Raw genomic sequence first — 19,521 nt, forward strand, 5'->3', positions numbered from 1 at the left:
GTCATTGTGCCTTTTGTATTAAATTCGGATACAATTTCTGTGTTTCATCGTCAATAAGAAGGTCTAAGGGATACAGTAAACCTGAAGTGAAGCAACGGAATCTAAAACTGGACTCTCAGGAGAGGTTCAAATCATAGGGATATAGAGTGTCAGTCCACTTTTACTTAAGTCGGCATTGTGCCTATTGTATTAAATTCGGTTGCAATTTCTGTGTTTCATCGACAACAAGGGGATTCAAGGGAAACAGTAAACCTGAAGTGAAGCATCGGAATCTAAATCTGGACTCACAGGAGAGGTTCAAATCATAGAAAGTTAGAATGTCAGTCCTCTTGTACTTAAGTCGGCATTGTGCATTTTGTATTAAATTCGGATGCAATTTCTGTGTTTCATCGTCAATAAGAAGGTCCAAGGAATACAGTAAACCTGAAATGAAGCATCGCAATCTAAAACTGGACTCACAGGAGAGGTTCAAATCATAGAAAGTTAGAGTGTCAGTCCTCTTGTACTTAAGTCGACATTGTGCCTTTTGTATTAATATCGGATGCAATATCTGTGCTTCATCGTCAATAAGAAGGTGCAATGGATACAGTAAACCTGAAGTGAAGCATCGGAAACTAAGACTGGACTCACAGGAGAGGTTCAAATCATAGAAAGTTAGAGTGTCAGTCCTCTTGTACTTAAGTCGGCATTGTGTCATTTGTATTAAACCCGGATGCAATGTCAGTGTTTCATCGTCAATAAGAAGGTCCAAGGGATACAGTAAACCTGAAGTGAAGCATCGGAATCTAAAACTGGACTCACAGGAGAGGTTCAACCAATAGAGAGTTAGAGTGTCAGTCCTCTTGTACTTAAGCCGGCATTGTGCCTTTTGTATTAAATTCGGATGCAATTTCTGTGTTTAATCGTCGATAAGAAGGTCCAAGGGATACAGGAAATCTCAAGTGAAGCATCGGATTCTGAAACAGGACTCACAGGAGAGGTTCAAATCGTAGAGAGTTAGAGTGTCAGTCCTCTCGTACTTAAGTCGGCATTGTGAATGTTGTATTAAATTCGGCTGCAATTTCTGTGTTTCATCGTCAGTAAGAGGGTAGAAGGGAAACAGTAAACCTGAAGTGAAGCATCGGAATCTAAAACAGGACTCACAGGAGAGGTTCAAGTCATAGAGAGTTAGAGTGTCAGTCCCCTTGTGTTTATGTCGACATTGTCCCTATTGTATTAAATTCGGATGCAATTTCTGTGTTTCATCGTCAAAAAGAAGGTCCAATTGATACGGTAAATCTGAAGTGAAGCATCGGAAACTAAGACTGGACTCACAGGAGAGGTTCAAATCATAGAAAGTTAGAGTGTCAGTGCTCTTCTACTTCAGTCGGCATTGTGCCTTTTGTATTAAATTCGGAAGCAATATCTGTCTTTCTTGGTCAATAAGAAGGTCCAAGGGATACAGTAAACCTGAAGTGAGGCATCGGAATCTAAAACTGGACTCACAGGAGAGGTTTAAATCATAGCGAGTTAGAGTGTCAGTCCTCTTTTACTTAAGTCGGCATTATGCCTTTTGTATTAAATTCGGATGCAATTTCTGTGTTTCATCGTCAATAAGAAGGTCCAAGGGATACAGTAAACCTGTAGTGAAGCAACGGAATCTAAAACTGGACTCACAGCAGATGTACAAATCATAGAAAGTTAGAGTGTCAGTGCTCTTGTACTTAAGTCGGCATTGTGCCTTTTGTATTAAATTCGGATGCAATTTCTGTGTTTCTTCGTCAATAAGAAGGTCAAAGAGATACAGTAAACCTGAAGTGAAGTATCGGAATCTAAAACTGGACTCACAGGAGAGGTTCATATCATAGAAAGTTAGAATGTCAGTCCTCTTGTACGTAAGTCGGCATTGTGCCTTTTGTATTAAATTTGGATGCAATTTCTGTGTTTCTTTGTCAATAAGAAGGTCCAGGCGATACAGTAAACCTGAAGTGAAGCATCGGAATCTAAAACCGGACTCACAGGAGAGGTTCTAATCATAGAGAGTTAGAGTGTCAGTCCACTTGTACTTAAGTCGGCATTGTGCCTTTTGTATTAAATTCGGATGCAATTTCTGTGTTTCATCGTCAATAAGAAGGTCCAAGGGATACAGGTAACCTGAAATGAATCATCGGAATCTAAAACTGAACTCACAGGAGAGGTTCAAATCATAGACTGTTAGAGTTTCGGTCCTCTTGTACCTAAGTCGGCATTGTGCCTTTTGTATTAAAGTGGGATGCAATTTCTGTGTTTGATCGTCAATTAGAAGGTACAAGGGATACAAAAAACCTGAAGTGAAGCATCTGAATCTAAAACCGGACTCACATGAGAGGTTCAAGTCACAGACAGTTAGAGTGTCAGTCCTCTTGTACTTAAGTCGGCATTGTGCCTTTTGTATTAAATTCGGATGCAATTCCGGTGTTTCATCATCAAAAGAAGGTCCAAGGGATACAGTAAACCTGAAGTGAAGCATCGGAATCTAAAACTGGACTCACAGGAGAGGTTCAAATCATACACTGTTAGAGTGTCGGTCCTCTTGTACTTAAGTCGGCATTATACCTTTTGTATTAAATTGGGATGCAATTTCTGTGTTTGATCATCAATAAGAAGGTCCAAGGGATACAGTAAACCTGAAGTGAAGCATCGGAATCTGAAACTGGTCTCACAGGAGAGTATCAAATCATCGAGAGTTAGAGTGTCGGTCCTCTTGTACATATGTCGTCATTGTGCCTTTTGTATTAAATTCGGATACAATTTCTGTGTTTCATCGTCAATAAGAAGGTCTAAGGGATACAGTAAACCTGAAGTGAAGCAACGGAATCTAAAACTGGACTCTCAGGAGAGGTTCAAATCATAGGGATATAGAGTGTCAGTCCACTTTTACTTAAGTCGGCATTGTGCCTATTGTATTAAATTCGGTTGCAATTTCTGTGTTTCATCGACAACAAGGGGATTCAAGGGAAACAGTAAACCTGAAGTGAAGCATCGGAATCTAAATCTGGACTCACAGGAGAGGTTCAAATCATAGAAAGTTAGAACGTCAGTCCTCTTGTACTTAAGTCGGCATTGTGCATTTTGTATTAAATTCGGATGCAATTTCTGTGTTTCATCGTCAATAAGAAGGTCCAAGGAATACAGTAAACCTGAAATGAAGCATCGCAATCTAAACTGGACTCACAGGAGAGGTTCAAATCATAGAAAGTTAGAGTGTCAGTCCTCTTGTACTTAAGTCGACATTGTGCCTTTTGTATTAATATCGGATGCAATATCTGTGCTTCATCGTCAATAAGAAGGTGCAATGGATACAGTAAACCTGAAGTGAAGCATCGGAAACTAAGACTGGACTCACAGGAGAGGTTCAAATCATAGAAATTTAGAGTGTCAGTCCTCTTGTACTTAAGTCGACATTGTGTCATTTGTATTAAACCCGGATGCAATATCAGTGTTTCATCGTCAATAAGAAGGTCCAAGGGATACAGTAAACCTGAAGTGAAGCATCGGAATCTAAAACTGGACTCACAGGAGAGGTTCAAACAATAGAGAGTTAGAGTGTCAGTCCTCTTGTACTTAAGCCGGCATTGTGCCTTTTGTATTAAATTCGGATGCAATTTCTGTGTTTAATCGTCGATAAGAAGGTCCAAGGGATACAGGAAATCTCAAGTGAAGCATCGGATTCTGAAACAGGACTCACAGGAGAGGTTCAAATCGTAGAGAGTTAGAGTGTCAGTCCTCTCGTACTTAAGTCGGCATTGTGAATGTTGTATTAAATTCGGCTGCAATTTCTGTGTTTCATCGTCAGTAAGAGGGTAGAAGGGAAACAGTAAACCTGAAGTGAAGCATCGGAATCTAAAACAGGACTCACAGGAGAGGTTCAAGTCATAGAGAGTTAGAGTGTCAGTCCCCTTGTGTTTATGTCGACATTGTCCCTATTGTATTAAATTCGGATGCAATTTCTGTGTTTCATCGTCAAAAAGAAGGTCCAATTGATACGGTAAATCTGAAGTGAAGCATCGGAAACTAAGACTGGACTCACAGGAGAGGTTCAAATCATAGAAAGTTAGAGTGTCAGTGCTCTTCTACTTCAGTCGGCATTGTGCCTTTTGTATTAAATTCGGAAGCAATATCTGTCTTTCTTGGTCAATAAGAAGGTCCAAGGGATACAGTAAACCTGAAGTGAGGCATCGGAATCTAAAACTGGACTCACAGGAGAGGTTTAAATCACAGCGAGTTAGAGTGTCAGTCCTCTTTTACTTAAGTCGGCATTATGCCTTTTGTATTAAATTCGGATGCAATTTCTGTGTTTCATCGTCAATAAGAAGGTCCAAGGGATACAGTAAACCTGTAGTGAAGCAACGGAATCTAAAACTGGACTCACAGCAGATGTACAAATCATAGAAAGTTAGAGTGTCAGTGCTCTTGTACTTAAGTCGGCATTGTGCCTTTTGTATTAAATTCGGATGCAATTTCTGTGTTTCTTCGTCAATAAGAAGGTCAAAGAGATACAGTAAACCTGAAGTGAAGTATCGGAATCTAAAACTGGACTCACAGGAGAGGTTCATATCATAGAAAGTTAGAATGTCAGTCCTCTTGTACTTAAGTCGGCATTGTGCCTTTTGTATTAAATTTGGATGCAATTTCTGTGTTTCTTTGTCAATAAGAAGGTCCAGGCGATACAGTAAACCTGAAGTGAAGCATCGGAATCTAAAACCGGACTCACAGGAGAGGTTCAAATCATAGAGAGTTAGAGTGTCAGTCCACTTGTACTTAAGTCGGCATTGTGCCTTTTGCATTAAATTCGGATGCAATTTCTGTGTTTCATCGTCAATAAGATGGACCAAGGGATACAGTAAACATGAATGGAAGCATCGGAATCTAAAACTGGACTCACAGGAGAGGTTTAAATCATAGAAAGTTAGAGTGTCAGTCCTCTTGTACTTAAGTCGGCATTGTGCCTTTTGTATTAACTTCTGATGCAATTTCTGTGTTTCATCGTCAATAAGAAGATCCAAGGGATACAGTAAACCTGAGGTGAAGCATCGGAATCTAAAACTGGACTCAAGGGAGAGGTTCAAATCATAGAAAGTTAGAGTGTCAAACCTTATGTACTTAAGTCGCCATTGTGCCGTTTGTGTTAAATTCGGATGCAATTTCTGTGTTTCATCGACAATAAGAAGGTCCAAGGCATACAGTAAACCTGAAGTGAAGCATCGGAATCTAAAACTGGACTCTAAGGAGAGGTTCAAATAATAGAAAGTTAGAGAGTCAGTCCTCTTGTACTTAAGTCGGCATTGTGTCTTTTGTATTAAATTCGGATGCAATTTCTGTGTTTCATCGTCAATAAGAAGGTACAAGGGATGCAGTAAACCTGAAGTGAAGCATCGGAATCTAAAACTGGACTCACAGGAGAGGTTCAAATCACAGTAAGTTAGAGTGTCAGTCCCTTGTACTTTAGTCGGCATTGTGCCTTCTGTATTAAATTTGGATGCAATTTCTGTATTTCATCGTCAAGAAGAAGCTCCAAGGGATACAGTAAACCTGTAGTGAAGCATCGGAAACTAAAACTGGACTCACACGAGAGGTTCAAATCGGTGAAAGTTAGAGTGTCAGCCCTCTTGTACTTAAATCGGCATTGTGCCTTTTGTATTAAATTCGGATGCAATTTCTGTGTTTTATCGTCAATAAGAATTTCCAAGGGATACAGTAAACCTGAAATGAAGCATCGGAATCTAAAACTGGACTCACAGGAGAGGTTCAAATCATAGAGAGTTAGATTGTCAGTCCTCTTGTACTTATGTTGGCATTGTGCCTTTTGTATTAAACTCGGATGCAATTTCTGTGTTTCATCGTCAATAAGAAGGTCCAAGGGATACAGTATACCTGAAGTGAAGCATCGGAATCTATAACTGGACTCACAGGAGAGGTTCAAATAATAGAAAGTTAGAGTGTCAGTGCTCTTGTACTTAAGTCGGCATTGTGCCTTTTGTATTGAATTCGGATGCAATTTCTGTGTTTTATATTCAATAAGAAGGTCCAAGGGATACAGTAAACCTGAAGTGAAGCATCGGAATCTAATACTGGACTCACAGGAGAGGTTCAAATCATAGAGAGTTAGAGTGTCAGTCCTCTTGTACTTAAGCCGGCATTGTGCCTTTTGTATTAAATTCGGATGCAATTTCTGTGTTTCATCGTCAATAGGAAGGTCCAAGGGATACAGTAAACCTCAAGGGAAGCATCGGATTCTAAAACTGGACTCACAGGAGAGGTTCAAATCGTAGAGGGTTAGAGTGTCAGTCCTCTTGTACTTAAGTCGGCATTGTGAATGTTGTATTAAATTCAGTTGCAATTTCTGTGTTTCATCGTCAGTAAGAGGGTCCAAGGGATACAGCAAACCTGAAGTGAAGCATCGGAATCTATAACTGGACTCACAGGAGAGGTTCAAATAATAGAAAGTTAGAGTGTCAGTCGTCTTGTACTTAAGTTGGCACTGTGCCTTTTGTATTAAATTCGGATGCAATTTCTGTGTTTCATCGTCAATAAGTAGGTCCAAGGGATACAGTAAACCTGAAGTGAGGCATCGGAATCTAAAACTGGACTCACAGGAGAGGTTTAAATCATAGTAAGTTAGAGTGTCAGTGCTCTCGTACTTATGTCGGCATTGTGCATTTTGTATTAAATTCGGATGCAATTTCTGTGTTTCATTGTCAATAAGAAGGTCCAAGGGCTACAGTAAACCTGATGTGAAGCATCGGAATCTAAAACTGGACTCACTGGAGAGGTTCGAATCATAGAGATTTAGAGTGTCCGTCCTCTTGTACTTAAGTCGGCATTGTGCATTTTGTGTTACATTCGGATGCTATTTCTGTGTTTCATCATCAACAAGAGAGTTCAAGGGATACAGTAAACCTAAAGTTAAGCATCGGAATGTAAAACTGGGCTCAAAGGAGAGGTTCAAATAATAGAGAGTCAGAGTGTCAGTCCTCTTGTTCTTAAGTCGGCATTGTGCCTTTTGTATTAATTTCAGATGCAATTTCTGTGTTTCATCGTCAATATGAAGGTCCAGGGGATAAAGTAAACCAGAAATGAAGCATCGGAATCTAAAACTGGACTCACAGGAGAGGATTAAATAATAGAAAGTGAGAGTGTCAGTCGTCTTGTACATAAGTCGGCATTGTTCCATTTGTATTAAATTCGGATGCAATTTCGGTGTTTCGTCATCAATAAGAAGGTCCAAGGAATACAGTTAACCTGAAGTGAAGCATCGGAATCTAAAACTGAACTCACAGGAGATTTTCAAATCATAGACTGTTAGAGTGTCGGTCCTCTTGTACCTAAGTCGGCATTGTGCCTTTTGTATTAAAGTCGGATGCAATATCTGTGTTTGATCGTCAATAAGAAGGTACAAGTGATACAAAAAACCTGAAGTGAAGCATCTGAATCTAAAACCGGACCCACAGCAGAGGATTAATATCATAGAGTGTTCGAGTGTCAGTCCTCTTGTACATATGTCGTCATTGTGCCTTTTGTATTAAATTCGGATACAATTTCTGTGTTTCATCGTCAATAAGAAGGTCTAAGGGATACAGTAAACCTGAAGTGAAGCATCGGAATCTAAAACTGGACTCTCAGGAGAGGTTCAAATCATAGGGAGTTAGAGTGTTAGTCCTCTTTTACTTAAGTCGGCATTGTGCCTATTGTATTAAATTCGGTTGCAATTTCTGTGTTTCATCGTCAACAAGATGGTTCAAGGGATACAGAAAACCTGAAGTGAAGCATCGGAATCTAAAACTGGACTCAGAGGAGAGGTTCAAATCATAGAAAGTTAGAATGTCAGTCCTCTTGTACCTAAGTCGGCATTGTTCATTTTGTATTGAATTCGGATGCAATTTCTGTGTTTCATCGTCAATAAGAAGGTCAAAGGAATACAGTAAACCTGAAAAGAAGCATCGGAATCTGAAACTGGACTCACGGGAGAGGTTCAAATCATAGAAAGTTAGAGTGTCAGTCGTCTTGTACTTAAGTCGGCAATGTGCCTTTTGTATTAAATTCGGATGCAATTTCTGTGTTTCATCATCAATAAGAAGGTCCAAGGGATACAGTAAACCTGAAGTGAAGCATCAGAATCTAAAACTGGACTCACATGAGAGGTTCATATCACAGACAGTAAGAGTGTCAGTCCTCTTGTACTTAAGTCGGCATTGTGCCTTTTGCATTAAATTCGGATGCAATTTCTGTGTTTCATCGTCAATAAGATGGACCAAGGGATACAGTAAACATGGAGTGAAGCATCGGAATCTAAAACTGGACTCACAGGAGAGGTTCAAATCATAGAAAGTTAGAGTGTCAGTCCTCTTGTACTTAAGTCGGCATTGTGCCTTTTGTATTAACTTCTGATGCAATTTCTGTGTTTCATCGTCAATAAGAAGATCCAAGGGATACAGTAAACCTGAGGTGAAGCATCGGAATCTAAAACTGGACTCACGGGAGAGGTTCAAATCATAGAAAGATAGAGTGTCAAACCTCTTGTACTGAAGTCGGCATTGTGCCGTTTCTGTTAAGTTCGGATGCAATTTCTGTGTTTCATCGTCAATAAGAAGGTCCAAGGGATACAGTAAACCTGAAGTGAAGCATCGGAATCTAAAACTGGACTCTAAGGAGAGGTTCAAATAATAGAAAGTTAGAGAGTCAGTCCTCTTGTACTTAAGTCGGCATTGTGTCTTTTGTATTAAATTCGGATGCAATTTCTGTGTTTCATCGTCAATAAGAAGGTACAAGGGATACAGTAAACCTGAAGTGAAGCATCGGAATCTAAAACTGGACTCACAGGAGAGGTTCAAATCACAGTAAGTTAGAGTGTCAGTCCCTTGTACTTATGCCGGGATTGTGCGTTTTGTATTAAGTTTGGATGCAATTTCTGTATTTCATCGTCAATAAGAAGGTCCAAGGGATACAGTAAACCTGTAGTGAAGCATCGGAAACTAAAACTGGACTCACACGAGAGGTTCAAATCGATGAAAGTTAGAGTGTCAGCCCTCTTGTACTTAAATCGGCATTGTGCCTTTTGTATTAAATTCGGATGCAATTTCTGTGTTTTATCGTCAATAAGAATTTCCAAGGGATACATAAAATTGAAATAAAGCATTGGAATCTAAAACTGGACTCACAGGAGAGGTTCAAATCATAGAGAGTTAGATTGTCAGTCCTCTTGTACTTATGTTGGCATTGTGCCTTTTGTATTAAACTCGGATGCAATTTCTGTGTTTCATCGTCAATAAGAAGGTCCAAGGGATACAGTATACCTGAAGTGAAGCATCGGAATCTAAAACTGGACTCACAGGAGAGGTTCAAATCATAGAAATTTAGAGTGTCAGTCCTCTTGTACTTAAGCCGGCATTGTGCCTTTTGTATTAAATTCGGATGCAATTTCTGTGTTTCATCGTCAATAGGAAGGTCCAAGGGATACAGTAAACCTCAAGGGAAGCATCGGATTCTAAAACTGGACTCACAGGAGAGGTTCAAATCGTACAGAGTTAGAGTGTCAGTCCTCTTGTACTTAAGTCGGCATTGTGAATGTTGTATTAAATTCAGTTGCAATTTCAGTGTTTCATCGTCAGTAAGAGGGTCCAAGGGATACAGCAAACCTGAAGTTAAGCATCGGAATCTAAAACTGGACTCACAGGAGAGGTTCAAATCATAGAAAGTTAGAGTGTCAGTGCTCTTGTACTTAAGTCGGCATTGTGCCTTTTGTATTAAATTCGGATGCAATTTCTGTGTTTTATCGGCAATAAGAAGGTCCAAGGGATACAGTAAACCTGAAGTGAAGCATCGGAATCTAAAACTGGACTCACAGGAGAGGTTCAAATCATAGAGAGTTACAGTGTCAGTCCTCTTGTTCTTAGGTCGGCATTGTGCCTTTTGTATTAAACTCGGATGCAATTTCTGTGTTTCATCGTCAATAAGAAGGTCCAAGGGAACAGTAAACCTCAAGTGAAGCATCGGATTCTAAAACTGGACTCACAGGAGAGGTTCAAATCGTTGAGAGTTAGAGTGTCAGTCCACTTGTACTTAAGTCGGCATTGTGAATGTTGTATTAAATTCGGTTGCAATTTCTGTGTTTCATCGTCAGTAAGAGGGTCCAAGGGAAACAGTAAAACTGAAGTGAAGCATCGGAATCTAAAACAGGACTCACAGGAGAGGTTCAATTCATAGAGAGTTAGAGTGTCAGTCCTCTTGCACTTAAGTCGACATTGTGCCTTTTGTATTAAATTCGGATGCAATTTCTGGGTTTCATCGTCAATAAGAAGGTCCAATGGATACGGTAAACCTGAAGTGAAGAATCCGAAACTAAGACTGGACTCACAGGAGAGGTTCAAATCATAGAAAGTTAGAGTGTCAGTGCTCTTGTACTTAAGTCGGCATTGTTCCTCTTGCATTAAATTCGGATGCAATTTTGTGTTTCATCGTCAATAAGAAGGTCCAAGGGATACAGTAAACCTGAAGTCAAGCATCGGAATCTAAAACTGGACTCACAGGAGAGGTTCATATCATAGAAAGTTAGAATGTCAGTCCTCTTGTACTTAAGTTGGCATTGTGCCTTTTGTATTAAAATCGGATGCAATTTCTGTGTTTCATCGTCAATAAGTAGGTCCAAGGGATACAGTAAACCTGAAGTGACGCATCGGAATCTAAAACTGGACTCACAGGAGAGGTTTAAATCATAGAGTGTTAGAGTGTCAGTCCTATTTTACTTAAGTCGGCATTATGCCTTTTGTATTAAATTCGGATGCAATTTCTGTGTTTCATCGTCAATAAGAAGGTCCAAGGGATACAGTAAACCTGAAGTGAAGCAACGGAATCTAAAACTGGGCTCACAGCAGATGTACAAATCATAGAAAGTTAGAGTGTCAGTGCTCTTGTACTTATGTCGGCATTGTGCCTTTTGTATTAAATTCGGATGCAATTTCTGTGTTTCATCGTTAATAAGAAGGTCAAAGGGATACAGTAAACCTGAAGTGAAGCATCGGAACCTAAAACTGGACTCACAGGAGAGGATCAAATCATAGAAAGTTAGAGTGGCAGTCCTCTTGTACTTAAGTCGGCATTGTGCCTTTTGTATTAAATTCGGATGCAATTTCTGTGTTTCATTGTCAATAAGAAGGTCCAAGGGCTACAGTAAACCTGAAGTGAAGCATCGGAATCTAAAACTGGACTCACTGGAGAGGTTCAAATCATAGAGAGTTAGAGTGTCAGTCCTCTTGTACTTAAGTCGGCATTGTGCCTTTTGTGTTACATTCGGATGCTATTTCTGTGTTTCATCATCAACAAGAGAGTTCAAGGGATACAGTAAACCTTAAAGTTAAGCATCGGAATCGAAAACTGGGCTCAAAGGAGAGGTTCAAATAATAGAGAGTCAGAGTGTCAGTAATCTTGTTCTTAAGTCGGCATTGTGCCTTTTGTATTAATTTCGGATGCAATTTCTGTGTTTCATCGTCAATAAGAAGGTCCAGGGGAAACAGTAAACCAGAAATGTATCATCGGAATCTAAAACTGGACTCACAGGAGAGGTTTAAATCATAGAAAGTTAGAGTGTCAGTCGTCTTGTACTTAAGTCGGCAATGTGCCTTTTGTATTAAATTCGGATGCAATTCCGGTGTTTCATCATCAATAAGAAGGTCCAAGGGATACAGCAAACCTGAAGTGAAGCATCGGAATCTAAAACTGGACTCACAGGAGAGGTTCAAATCATAGACTGTTAGAGTGTCGGTCCTCTTGTACTTAAGTCGGCCTTATACCTTTTGTATTAATTTCGGATGCAATTTCTGTGTTTGATCATCAATAAGAAGGTCCAAGGGATACAGTAAACCTGAAGTGAAGCATCGGAATCTGAAACTGGTCTCACAGGAGAGGTTCAAATCATAAAGAGTTAGAGTGTCAGTCCTCATGTACATATGTCGTCATTGTGCCTTTTGTATTAAATTCGGAAACAATTTCTGTGTTTCATCGTCAATAAGAAGGTCTAAGGGATACAGTAAACCTGAAGTGAAGCAACGGAATCTAAAACTGGACTCACAGGAGAGGTTCAAATCATAGCCTGTTAGAGTGACAGTCCTCTTGTACTTAAGACGGCATTGTGCCCTTTGCATTAAATTATTATGCAATTTCTGTGCTTCATCGTCAATAAGAAGGTCCAAGGTATACAGTATACCTGAAGTGAAGTATCGGAATCTAAAACTGGACTCCCAGGAGAGGTTCAAACCATAAAAAGTTAGAGTGTCAGTCCTCTTGTATTTAAGTCGGCATTGTGCCTTTTGTATTAAATTCGGATGGAATTTCTGTGTTTCATCGTCAATAAGAAGGTCCAATGGATACGGTAAACCTGAAGTGAAGAATCCGAAACTAAGACTGGACTCACAGGAGAGGTTGAAATCATAGAAAGTTAGAGTGTCAGTGCTCTTGTACGTAAGTCGGCATTGTGCCTTTTGTATTAAATTCGGATGCAATTTCTGTGTTTTATCGTCAGTAAGAAGGTCCAAGGGAGACAGTAATCCTGAAGTGAAGCATCGGAATCTAAAACTGGACTCACAGGAAAGGTTCAAATCATAAAGAGTTAGAGTGTCACTCCTCTTGTACTTAAGTCGGCATAGTGCCATTTGTATTAAACCCGGATGCAATATCTGTGTTTCATCGTCAATAAGAAGGTCCAAGGGATACAGTAAACCAGAAGTGAAGCATCGGAATCTAAAACTGGACTCACAGGAGAGGTTCAAACAATAGAAAGTTAGAGTGACAGTCCTCTTGTACTTAAGCCGGCATTGTGCCTTTTGTATTGAATTCGGATGCAATTTCTGTGTTTCATCGTCAATAAGAAGGTCGAAGGGATACAGTAAACCTGTAGTGAAGCATCGGAATCTAAAACTGGACTCACAGGAAAGGTTCAAATCATAAAGAGTTAGAGTGTCACTCCTCTTGTACTTAAGTCGGCATAGTGCCATTTGTATTAAACCCGGATGCAATATCTGTGTTTCATCGTCAATAAGAAGGTCCAAGGGATACAGTAAACCAGAAGTGAAGCATCGGAATCTAAAACTGGACTCACAGGAGAGGTTCAAACAATAGAAAATTAGAGTGACAGTCCTCTTGTACTTAAGCCGGCATTGTGCCTTTTGTATTGAATTCGGATGCAATTTCTGTGTTTCATCGTCAATAAGAAGGTCGAAGGGATACAGTAAACCTGTAGTGAAGCAACGGTATCTAAAACTGGACTCACAGCAGATGTACAAATCATAGAAAGTTAGAGTGTCAGTGCTCTTGTACTTGCGTCGGCATTGTGCCTTTTGTATTAAATACGGATGCAATTTCTGTGTTTCATCGTCAATAAGAAGGTCAAAGGGATACAGTCAACCTGCAGTGAAGCATCGGAATCTAAAACAGGACTCACAGGAGAGGTTCAAATCATAGAGGTTTGAATGTCAGTCCTCTTTTACTTAAGTCGGCATTGTGCCTTTTGTATTAAATTTGGATGCAATTTCTGTGTTTCATTGTCAATAAGAAGGTCCAAGCGATACAGTAAACCTGAAGTGAAGCATCGGAATCTAAAACTGGACTCACAAGAGAGGTTCAAATCATAGAGAGTTAGAGTGTCATTCCTCTTGTACTTAAGTCGGCATTGTGCCTTTTGTATTAAATTCGGATGCAATTTCTGTGTTTCATCGTCAATAAGAATGTCCAAGGGATACAGTTAACCTGAAGTGAAGCATCGGAATCTAAAACTGGACTCACAGGAGAGGTTCAAATCATAGAAAGGTAGAGTGTCAGTCCTCTTGTACTTAAGTCGGCAATGTGCCTTTGGTATTAAATTCGGATTCAATTTCTGTGTTTCATCGTCAATAAGAAGGTCCAAGGGATACAGTAAACCTGAAGTGAAGCATCGGAATCTAAAACTGGACTCACAGGAGAGGTTTAAATCATAGAAAGTTAGGGTGTCAGTCCTCTTGTACTTAAGACGGCATTGTGCCTTTTGTATTAAATTCGGATGCAGTTTCTGTGTTTCATCGTCAATAAGAAGGTCCAAGGGATACAGTTAACATGAAGTGAAGCATCGGAACCTAAAACTGGACTCACAGGAGAGATTCAAATCATAGAGAGTTAGAGTGTCAGTCCTCTTGTACTTAAGTCGGCATTGTGCCTTTTGTATTAAATTCAGGTGCAATTTCTGTGTTTCGTCGTCAATAAGAAGGTCCAAGGGATACAGTTACCCTGAAGTGAAACATCGGGATCTAAAACTGGACTCACAGGAGAGGTTTAAACCATAGAGAGTTAGAGTGTCAGTCCTCTTTCACTTAAGTCGGCATTATGCCTTTTGTATTACATTCGGATGCAATTTCTGTGTTTCATCGTCAATAAGATGGTCCAAGGGATGGAGTAAACCTGAAGTGAAGCATCGGAATCTAAAACTGAACTCACAGGAGAGGTTCAAATCATAGACTGTTAGAGTGTCGGTCCTCTTGTACTTAAGTCGGCATTGTGCCTTTTGGATTAAATTCGGATGCAATTTCTGTGTTTGATCGTCAATAAGAAGGTACAAGGGATACAAAAAACCTGAAGTGAAGCATCTGAATCTAAAACTTGACTCACAGGAGAGGTTCATATCATAGAGTGTTCGAGTGTCAGTCCTCTTGTACATATGTCATCATTGTGCCTTTTGTATTAAATTCGGATACAATTTCTGTGTTTCATCGTCAATAAGAGGGTCTAAGGGATACAGTAAACCTGAAATGAAGCATCGGAATCTAAAACTGGACTCACAGGAGAGGTTAAAATCATAGAAAGTTAGAGTGTCAGTCGTCTTGTACTTAAGTCGGCAATGTGCCTTTTGTATTAAATTCGGATGCAATTTCTGTGTTTCATCATCAATTACAAAGTCCAAGGGGAACAGTAAACCTGAAGTGAAGCATCAGAATCCAAACTGGACTCACATGAGAGGTTCAAATCACAGACAGTTAGAGTGTCAGTCCTCTTGTACTTAAGTCGGCATTGTGCCTTTTGCATTAAATTCGGATGCAATTTCTGTGTTTCATCGTCAATAAGATGGTTCAAGGGATACAGTACACCTGAAGTGAAGCATCGGAATCTAAAACTGGAATCACAGGATAGGTTCAAATCATAGAGAGTTAGAGTGTCAGTCCTCTTGTACATTAGTCGCCATTGTGCCTTTTGTATTACATTCGGATGCAAATCTCTGTGTTTTATCGTCAATAAGAAGGTCCAAGGGATATAGTAAACCTGTTGTGAAGCATCGGAATCTAAAACTGGACTCACAGGAGAGGTTCAAATCATAGAAAGTTAGAGTGTCAGTCTTCATGTACTGAAGTCGGCATTGTGCCTTTTGTATTAAATTTGGATGCAATTTCTGTGTTTCATCGTCAATAAGAAGGTCCAACGGATACAGTAAACCTGAAGTGAAGCATCGGAAACTAAAACTTAACTCACAGGAGAGGTTCAAATCATAGAGAGTTAGAGTGTCAGTCCTCTTGTACTTAAGTCGGCATTGTGCCTTTTGTATTAAATTCGGATGCAATTTCTGTGTTTCATCGTCAATAAGAATGTCCAAAGGATACAGTTAACCTGAAGTGAAGCATCGGAATCTAAAACTGGACTCACAGGAGAGGTTCAAATTACAGAAAGTTAGAGTGTCAGTCCTCTTGCACTTAAGCCGGCAATGTGCCTTTGGTATTAAATTCGGATGCAATTTCTGTGTTTCATCGTCAATAAGAAGGTCCAAGGGATACATTAAACCTGTAGTGAAGCAACGGAATCTAAAACTGGAATCACAGCAGATGTACAAATCATAGAAAGTTAGAGTGTCAGTGCTCTTGTACTGAAGTCGGCATTGTGCCTTTTGTATTAAATTCGGATGCAATTTTTGTGTTTCATCGTCAATAAGAAGGTCAAAGGGAGACAGTAAACCTGAAGTGAAGCATCGGAATCTAAAACTGGACTCACAGGAGAGGTTCAAATCATAGAAAGTTAGAATGTCAGTCTTCTTGTACTTAAGTCGGCATTGTGCCTTTTGTATTAAATTCGGATGCAATTTCTGTGTTTGATCGTCAATAAGAAGGTACACGGGATACAAAAAACCTGAAGTGAAGCATCTGAATCTAAAACTTGACTCACAGGAGAGGTTAATATCATAGAGTGTTCGAGTGTCAGTCCTCTTGTACATATGTCGTCATTGTGCCTTTTGTATTAGATTCGGGTACAATTTCTGTGTTTCATCGTCAATAAAAAGGTCTAAGGGATACTGTAAACCTAAAGTGAAGCATCGGAATCTAAGACTGGACTCGCAGGAGAGGTTCAAATCATAGGGAGTTAGAGTGTCAGGCCTCTTTTACTTACGTCGGCATTGTGCCTATTGTATTTAATTCTGTTGCAGTTTCTGTGTTTCATCGTCAACAAGACGGTTCAAGGGATACAGTAAACCTGAAGTGAAGCATCGGAATCTAAAACTGGACTCAGAGGAGAGGTTCAAATCATAGAAAATTAGAATGTCAGTCCTCTTGTACCTAAGTCGGCATTGTGCATTTTGTATTAAATTCGGATGCAATTTCTGTGTTTCATCGTCAATAAGAAGGTCAAAGGAATACAGTAAACCTGAAATGAAGCATCGGAATCTACAACTGGACTCACAGGAGAGGTTCAAATCATAGAAAGTTAGAGTGTCAGTCGTCTTGTACTTAAGTCGACAATGTGCCTTTTGTATTAAATTCGGATGCAATTTCTGTGTTTGATCATCAACAAGAAGGTCCAAGGGATACATTAAACCTGAAGTGAAGCATCAGAATCTAAAACTGGACTCACATGATAGGTTCAAATCACAGACAGTTAGAGTGTCAGTGCTCTTGTACTTAAGTCGGCAATGTGCCTTTGGTATTAAATTTGGATGCAATTTCTGTGTTTCATCGTCAATAAGAATTTCCAAGGGATACAGTAAAACTGAAGTGAAGCATCGGAATCTAAAACTGGACTCACAGGAGAGGTTCAAATCATAGAAAGTTAGGGTGTCAGTCCTCTTGTACTTAAGTCGGCATTGTGTCTTTTGTATTAAATTCGGATGTAATATCTGTGTTTCATCGACAATAGGAAGGTCCAAGGGATACAGTAAACCTGAGGTGAAGCATCGGAATCTAAAACGGGACTCGCAGGAGAGGTTCAACTCAAAGAAAGTTACAGTGTCAGTCCTCTTGTACTTAGGTCGGCATTGTGTCTTTTGTATTAAATTCGGATGTAATATCTGTGTTTCATCGACAATAAGAAGGTCCAAGGGATACAGTAAACCTGAGGTGAAGCATCGGAATCTAAAACGGGACTCGCAGGAGAGGTTCAAATCATAGAGAGTTAGAGTGTCAGTCGTCTTGTACTTGAGTCGGCATTGTGCCTTTTGTATTAAATTCGGATGCAATTTCTGTGTTTCATCGTCAATAAGAAGGTCCAAGGGATACAGTAAACCTGAAGTGAAGCATCGGAAACTAAAAGTGGACTCACAGGAGAGGTTCAAATCATAGAAAGTTAGAGTGTAAGTCCTCTTGTACTTAAGTCGGCATTGTGCCTTTGGTATTGAATTCGGATGCAATTTTTGTGTTTCATCGACAATAAGAAGGTCCAAGGGATACAGTAAACCTGAAGTGAAGCAAATGAATCTAAAACTGGTCTCACAGGAGAGGTTCAAATCATAGAGAGTTAGAGTGTCAGTCCTCTTGTACTTAAGTCGGCATTGTGCCTTTTGCATTAAATTCGGATGCATTTTCTGTGTTTCATCGTCAATAAGATGGTCCAAGGGATACAGTAAACCTGAAGTGAAGCAAATGAATCTAAAACTGGTCTCACAGGAGAGGTTCAAATCATAGAAAGTTAGAGTGTCAGTCCTCTTGTACTTAAGTCGGCAATGTGCCTTTGGTATTAAATTCGGATGCAATTTCTGTGTTTCATCGTCAATAAGAATTTCCAAGGGATACAGTAAAACTGAAGTGAAGCATCGGAATCTAAAACTGGACTCACAGGAGAGGTTCAAATCATAGAAAGTTAGGGTGTCAGTCCTCTTGTACTTAAGTCGGCATTGTGTCTTTTGTATTAAATTCGGATGTAATATCTGTGTTTCATCGACAATAAGAAGGTCCAAGGGATACAGTAAACCTGAGGTGAAGCATCGGAATCTAAAACGGGACTCGCAGGAGAGGTTCAACTCAAAGAAAGTTACAGTGTCAGTCCTCTTGTACTTAGGTCGGCATTGTGTCTTTTGTATTAAATTCGGATGTAATATCTGTGTTTCATCGACAATAAGAAGGTCCAAGGGATACAGTAAACCTGAGGTGAAGCATCGGAATCTAAAACGGGACTCGCAGGAGAGGTTCAAATCATAGAGAGTTAGAGTGTCAGTCGTCTTGTACTTGAGTCGGCATTGTGCCTTTTGTATTAAATTCGGATGCAATTTCTGTGTTTCATCGTCAATAAGAAGGTCCAAGGGATACAGTAAAGCTGAAGTAAAGCATGGGAATCTAAAACTGGACTCACAGGAGAGGTTCAAATCATAGAAAGTTAGAATGTCAGTCCTCTTGTACTTAAGTCGGCATTGTGCCTTTTGTATTAAATTCGGATGCAATTTCTGTGTTTGATCGTCATTAAGAAGGTACACGGGATATAAAAAACCTGAAGTGAAGCATGTGAATCTAAAACTTGACTCACAGGAGAGGTTAATATCATAGAGTGTTCGAGTGTCAGTCCTCTTGTACATATGTCGTCATTGTGCCTTTTGTATTAAATTCGGGTACAATTTCTGTGTTTCATCGTCAATAAAAAGGTCTAAGGGATACTGTAAACCTAAAGTGAAGCATCGGAATCTAAGACTGGACTCGCAGGAGATATTAAAATAATAGAGAGTTAGAGTGTCAGTACTCTTGTACTAAAGTCGGCATTGTGCCTTTTATATTAAATTCGGATGCAATATCTGTGTTTCATCGTCAATAAGAAGGTCCAAGGGATACAGTAAACCTGAAGTGAAGCATCGGAATCTAAAACTGGACTCACAGGAGAGGTTCAAATCATAGAGAGTTAGAGTGTCAGTCCTCTTGTACTTAAGTCGGCATTGTGCCATTTGTATTATATTCCGATGCAATTTCTGTGTTTCATCGTCAATAAGAAGGTCAAAGGGATACAGTAAACTTGAAGTGAAGCATTGGAATCTAAAACTGGACTTACAGGAGAGGTTCAAACCATAGAGAGTTAGAGTGTCAGTCCTCTTGTACATAAGTCGTCATTGTGCCTTTTGTATTAATTTCGGATGCAATTTCTGTGTTTCATCGTCAATAAGAAGGTTCAAGTGATACAGTAAACCAGAAGTGAAGCATCGGAATCTCAAACTGGACTCACAGGAGAGGTTCAAATCATAGAGAGTTAGAGTGTCAATCCTCTTGTACTTGAGTCGGCATTGTGCCTTTTGTATTAAATTCGGATGCA

The sequence above is a fragment of the Schistocerca americana genome, chromosome X (genome assembly GCF_021461395.2).
Source record: "Schistocerca americana isolate TAMUIC-IGC-003095 chromosome X, iqSchAmer2.1, whole genome shotgun sequence".
NCBI lineage: Eukaryota > Metazoa > Arthropoda > Insecta > Orthoptera > Acrididae > Schistocerca > Schistocerca americana.